We start from the raw sequence: 6,606 nt of genomic DNA, 5'->3' as shown, positions 1-6,606 counted from the left end.
CTTACACCCAACCAATGCTGAAGTCGGGGACCCCTGTGGTTGAATTAGGGAAAGGCTGAAAGAAGATGAGGAGGAGGGTGACTCCAAAGGAAGACCAGCAGTCTCAACTAACTCAGACCCCTTAGATCTCTTAGACACTGAGCCACAAACCAGGCAGCATACACTAGCGGGTACGNCCCCCGCCATATATATATATAAAATCAGAGGACTTCCTGGTCTGGCCTCAATGAGAGAAGACTCACTTAACCCTCAAGAGACTTGGGGCCTCAGGGAGTGGGGAGGCCTGGCGGGCTGGGGGAGGGGGGAGGCATCCTCTTGGAGATGGGGTGGGGGAGAGGAATGGGATGTGGAACTGTGGGAGGACCAACAGGGAGGGAGGTAATGACTGAACTGTAAAAAAAAATAAAAGATATTATATATATTATATAGAGAGAGTTACCACAGTTGCTGGCCTCTAGATGATGACTTACCAGCCTCTTGACTGTCCCTTTAACCTATGCACACTTCAGTATGCTTATTTCTTCACTGAAGTCTCTTGCAGGCAGATGCAAGGTCCTCCACCTGAGTCTGCCATTTAGATCAGCCACATCAAGACTTTCCTCAGAATGCTAAGCCAAGTAAGTGAGCAGCCCCGCCACCATTCCTACTTCTGGACAAAGGGCTAGCATTTCTAGGGAACCGCAGGGTCTGATTCTGGCTTATCTGTCACTTGAGAAACCTCTTGTGGGCAGAGTCAATGAGTTGGAGCACTGTGGCAAGGTGACAGCTGCTGATGTGACTCAAGGCACAGAACAAAGCTTGCTTCCAGGCAGAGCTTTGTCATCCACCTGCTCAAGCAACTGAGCAGGCCTCAGCAGAAAACCGAGGGTCAGGAGCTTCAGGCAGGTTCTCCAGGCCTGGCAGGGCCTGGCAGAAACCCTAGGGTGCTGGAAAAGTGACAAAGGACACTCATATCAAAAGAGAGAACAAAGGCTTGACAATAGGAAGCAGGACTCTGAGGGAAAGAATATGATGCTTCCCATTGACACTCGGCTTTCCTCAAAGCATAGCCCCTGTGATGGCTTGTATATGCTCAGGCCACGGAGTGGCACTGTTAGGTGTGTCCCTGTCGGAGGAAGTGTGTCACTGTGGGTGTGGGCTTCAAGACCCTCATCCTAGCTGCCTGGAAGCCAGTATTCTGCTGGCAGCCTTCAGATGAAGATGTAGAGCTCTCAGCTCCTCCTGCACCATGACTGCCTGGGTGCTGCCAAGTTCCTGCCATGATAATAATGGACTCAATCTCTGAACCTGTAAGCCAGCCCCAATGAAATGTCTTTTATAAGAGTTGCCTTGGTCATGGTGTCTGCTCATATCAGTAAAACCTTAACCAAGACAGCCCCTCACCATACCCCACCCTGGAATGGGACTCCTGGCCAGAGAGGGGCCTCCAACACCCTCATAAGCTGTCCTTCACCCTCACAAGCTGTCTTTCTCCCTCAAAGCTGGTCTGCCAGTCACTCAGCCCCTTTCACTTCCCTTGCTAACCACACCTGCCCTGACCAAAGCCACAGGAGCGCCTACATTTCAATTTTCGTTTCCTCTGCACCTTTGTGTGTTTCTTTTTCTCGACAGAGGTGGGGCCTGACACCCTGAGCTCTCTCATCACGGCCTCTTTGCAGTTACTCCTGCCTGACCTCAACCACATACTCTGTCCTCTGCCTTCCTAGCTGCCCAGATCAAGCTGTCTGCCCCTAGGCTCCTCTGCTTAAATGCACCCTGTTTTGTCCAAATTAAGTCCAACATCTTGGAGATTTTGTTTTTTGTATTGTCCACATTTTTTTTTCAAGAACTCATCCAAAATATCCCAGATAAATAGCTTTTAATTCTCGTTATCTTTCTTTTATTTATCCTGATTAATTTGAAAGCAATATAACATGTAACTGTCTATACTGTTAGCAACTATACACAGCCAATCAGATTATTCTTTTTTTCATTTCGTTTTGGATGTATTTTGTGTTTCTTTTTTTTTCAACAAGGACTCAAGTAGCCCAGGCTGGCTTCCAACTCACTGTGTAACTAAAAATGACCTTGAACTTCTAATCCTCCTGCCTCTACCTCCCAAGTGTGTGTGTATTTGAACCTTCCTTGAATATTTTGAAGCCTATTCTTCACATAGTTTTATTTATTTATTTATTTATTTATTTATTATATGTAAGTACACTGTTGCTGTCTTCAGACATTCCAGAAGAGGGTGTCAGATCTCATTACAGATGGTTGTGAGCCACCATGTGGTTGCTGGGATTTGAACTCAGGACCTTCGGAAGAGCAGTCGGTGCTCTTAACCGCTGAGCCATCTCTCCAGCCCCTTCACATAGTTCTTAGTGGCATATTTAGAATATCTTTTAGAATAAGGCACCTGCTATGATCTAGCTACAACTTTTCAAAGGCTACAAAAACTTCCAGCTAAGAGCCAGGATTTTTCCATTTATTTTGATTCTCTCTTAAAGGGCTTGCTTGAAATTGGTAGATAATTCTCTCATCTACAGGAAGAGAGGCAGTCAAGGATAAATTTTAGAGTGCTCCTTCCTGCCCACTCCGCTACCCACTCTTCACTGTAAGCTTTTTCATGGGTGCCAGAGTGGCAGCTAAGGGCAAGCTTATTGGTCGGCACCAGCCAGCCTAGACATCCTCACCTCCCAAGTCCATGTGTTGCGCCAATCACACCGTATGCACCCATTGTCCCACACTTGCTGGGCTGCCTTAGCAATCTCACACTTTTTAATGACTTCTGCATGCGCTGGTCCCCTTGCCTTCAGCACCTTTCCCCCCTCTCTCTGCAAGCTAAGCTCCCATTTCCCCCTTTTAAATGTCAGTTCAAAGCCATTCTTATTAACAGTTTGCCCATACCTGGGTGCTATTGCCTGCCTTTGGATCCCAGCACTACAGAGGCAGGCAGATCTCTGAGTTTTAAGGCCAGGCAGAGCTACAGAGTAAAAATGTCTGTCTCAGAAACTAAAATAATGAGACTTCTTTGTTAGGTTTTTTTCTTGTTGTGTTTTGTTCTGTTTTGAGACAAGGTCTCATTCTGAGGGCCACACTGACCTGGAACTCACACTGCAGCCCAGGCTGGCTTCATACTCACAACCTACTCTTTGCCCGAGCCTTGTAGGTGCTGGGTTACAGGTGTGAGCCACCAGGCTTGTGAAAGCCACTGCTTCTGTGAGGAAGTCCTCCTTTCCCTCCCTAGCTGTGAGTTTGTTCTCCCAGGCCTAACCTGACTCAGATCTTGAGGAGAGCACCAAGCAAATGCTTCTCTTTGGCTGCATCCTCTTTTCAATTCCTCTTTCTTTTCAAACTCGAGCCCCACCTGAGCAACTAAAGCTATGTGACCTTAGGCAAGTCACTGCACCATCTCTGGACCTCCCCCTGAGAGGACCCTTTCTCCTGCTAATGATCCTCCACAATGCTAAGTCCACTGCCAGCAAGGTTACAGGGGCCAGACTCCTTATAAACAAATTGCCTCTTGGATCCCTGTCCCCCCCATCCCTTCCAGAAATCCTTATTTCAGGGGTGAATTTAGCCAAGCCCCACTTCTTAAAATAGAAGTGCCTGAACTCAGCGAAGCATTGAGATTTGCCTGTCATGAACCTATTTCATAGCTTTTTCCTTTATTGTCCTCCTGAATCCTTGAGCCAGCCTACTTGCCAAAGATAACCTCTGACCAGGACTGAGACCAGACAGCAAGCCTTCTCCTGCACCAGGCTTTCTCCTCACCTGTTGCTGCCCCATGAACTTTCAGGGCCAAAGCTGCAGACATCAGACAGTTTTACTTCCCTCCTGGCTTCAGAGACTACACAAGAGCAACTGTCAGAGCTCAGGCACTTCCGTTTCCCTCGGAACCAGGCCTCCTTTCCACCTCCTCTCTAGGCAGCAAGCAAGCTGTGGGCCTCTGCGTGTGCCAGCTCCCAGATGGTCTTGTTCCTCCCGGAGGCTTAGGCCAGTCAGCATCAGTTCTGACCTCCCTAGGGGCGAGAGAAAACCTTGTGTGCTTGAAGCAGGAAGCCTATTTGCCTCAATCTCTGGAGAGTAGGGTCCTGGCCTTGATGAAACTTCAGTTCACCTGTATAGTTGGGGACAGAAGAAACACGCAGGAAATCATGAGCCCCCTAGTCCTGATGGAACCTGTTCATTTTAAAAATGGAAAGATCCTCTCTTAGAAAGGATCAGGTGGAAAGGCAGTGATGTTCCTAGGACATTTATAGGGAAGCCTGGGTTTTTTTTGTTTGTTTGGTTGTTTTTTTGTTTTGTTTTGTTTTTTTTGTTGTTTTTTGTTTTTTTGGGGTTTTTTTTGGTTTTTCAAGACAGGGTTTCTCTGTGTAGCCCTGGCTGTCCTGGAACTCACTTTGTAGACCAGGCTGGCCTCGAACTCAGAAATCCTCCTGCCTCTGCCTGCCTCCCGAGTGCTGGGATTAAAGGCGTGCGCCACCACGCCCGGCTCGGGAAGCCTGATCTTAAATACATGATCTCAAACAACGATTCTCTAAAAGTGCTTTTTTTGTACATTAGAAAAGAGAGACACCCAGAGAAAGTGTGTGTGTGTGTGTGTTCTTGTGGTCTTTATAATGCTAGGGTTAAGCTTGGGTTCTCACAAATGCTCAGCAATGTTAAAGTAGCTCTAGCTCTCTACAACCAAGATGCACCAGCCTAACATTTTTATTGTTTTAGGACAGGGTTTCATGATTTTTGCAGACTGGTCTCAAACTCATGGGCTCATGCTATGTGATCCCATGGGCACATGCGCAGCATAATTGTTTTATTTTTCTATTTCCCTTTCACCAGGGAGGCAGGCGCCTCTTCTCTGCTGCCCAGATGCACACCTACCTGTCTCCCTGCAGCTGGCCCATGACTCTGGCTGCCAGTTAAACCAGTTAACCTTTACAATGTTCTGAAACTAATTACCAAGGCCTAACCACAGAAGGCAAAAATGAAACATAGCATGAGTGGATTCCCACCTAAGCTGAGGAACATCTTTGGGATATCCAGAAGCCTTTTGTGCTTGGGGTCTGGGTTCTTCCACAGAGAGGAGCCCAGGCACAAGGATTTCTCACCAGCACACAGTTAATCCACACACACCTGTGAGGTACCACGGGAAGGAAGATGGTGCTGACTAGCTCATTTCTCTAGCTCATTTTCCTTTCTAACTTATCGTCCCCAAGGATAGGGAAGGCATTAAAGATCAGGCAGTCTCAACAGGGGATGTGGCTTGGTTGACTGAATGTTTGCCTAACATGCACAAAGCTCTGGGTTCAATCTCCAACACTACATAAATGAGGGAAAGATGTGCACTTGGTAATCTCAGTACTCAGGAGGTGGAATCTGGAGGTCAGAAGTCCAAGGTCATCCCTTGACTACATACCTAATTGGATGGACCAGCTAGAGATTCTGTCAAAATATAATACATGTGCATACACACACACACACACACACACACACACACACACACGCACGCACAGAGAGAGACAGAGAGATAGAGAGAGACAGAGAGACAGAGAGAGAGATACAGCTTTGCCCCTTCTAGATCCTTTTATTGGACTAATGCTAGAGGCATACAGTATTTACTTTCTGAAATCCAACAGGCTCTTGACTTTTGGACATCATCTGAGGAGAAAGAGAGAGAGATTCGTTAGAGAGAGAGAGACAGTTATGGTGGTTCATGCTTAGATGTCCAGTACTCTCAAGGTTGTGTCTGTAAGAAGCTACAAGATTTCCTCGAGCTCAGAGTCAGCCTGAGCTACATAATGAGTTCTAAACTAGTTTTGACTACAGAGTAAGACCCTGTCAAAAGAATTAAGTGGCATCTCCCAGCACTTGGCTTATCTCTGTGAGGTCCAGACCAACCTGGTCTACATAGTGAGTTTCAAGATAGCCAAGACTACATAGTAAGACCCTGTCTCAGAAAATAAAACAAAATAAGATAAAAGCCTACAGAGGTGAGTATGATAAGTGAGATTTCTCAGGGAAGCAGGTGAGACCTGTGCCTGAGATCTTGAAACATTGTTAAGTCACCAAGTGGAGAAGTGGGGGAGGGGCAAGGAATAGCCCAACTTGCCAGTTAGTGCAATCCATTCTGATTCAGGAGGCCTGATTTCGACACAATTCTTTGTCTTTACTCAAGTTTTATCAGCTAACAACTCTCCCGGGGAATTCTATCTATGTAGAATCTATAGTCGACCCTAGAGCTATCTGGCTTTCCTCTCCCCACCCACCCTAGAGAACAACTGCATAGAGAGATAGTGACTATCCAGTGTGGACCGCCGGACTAGTGTGGAGCTCAGAAAACAGCTTTGTGGAGTCGGTTCTGTTCTTCCACTTTCTCGTGGGTCCAGGGAATTGAACTTGGGTCCTCAGTTTTATACAGCAAGTGCCTTTTACTGGCTGAGCCATCATGCCAGCCCCATGGAGGCCTTTCTGTAGGCGATGACCATGACCTAAGATAGAACATCTCCTTTCAACTACATCAAATAACTCATTTATTGGCCATGTTGGGGATCAAGTGCTAGGGATTTCACATGCTAGGCAAAGTGTCCTACCACTGAATCACTTTTAACACTTTATTGGTTTTTTTTT

The sequence above is a fragment of the Mus caroli genome, chromosome 7 (assembly GCF_900094665.2).
Source record: "Mus caroli chromosome 7, CAROLI_EIJ_v1.1, whole genome shotgun sequence".
NCBI classification, from domain to species: Eukaryota; Metazoa; Chordata; class Mammalia; order Rodentia; family Muridae; genus Mus; species Mus caroli.
This window is presented reverse-complemented; position numbering follows the sequence as displayed.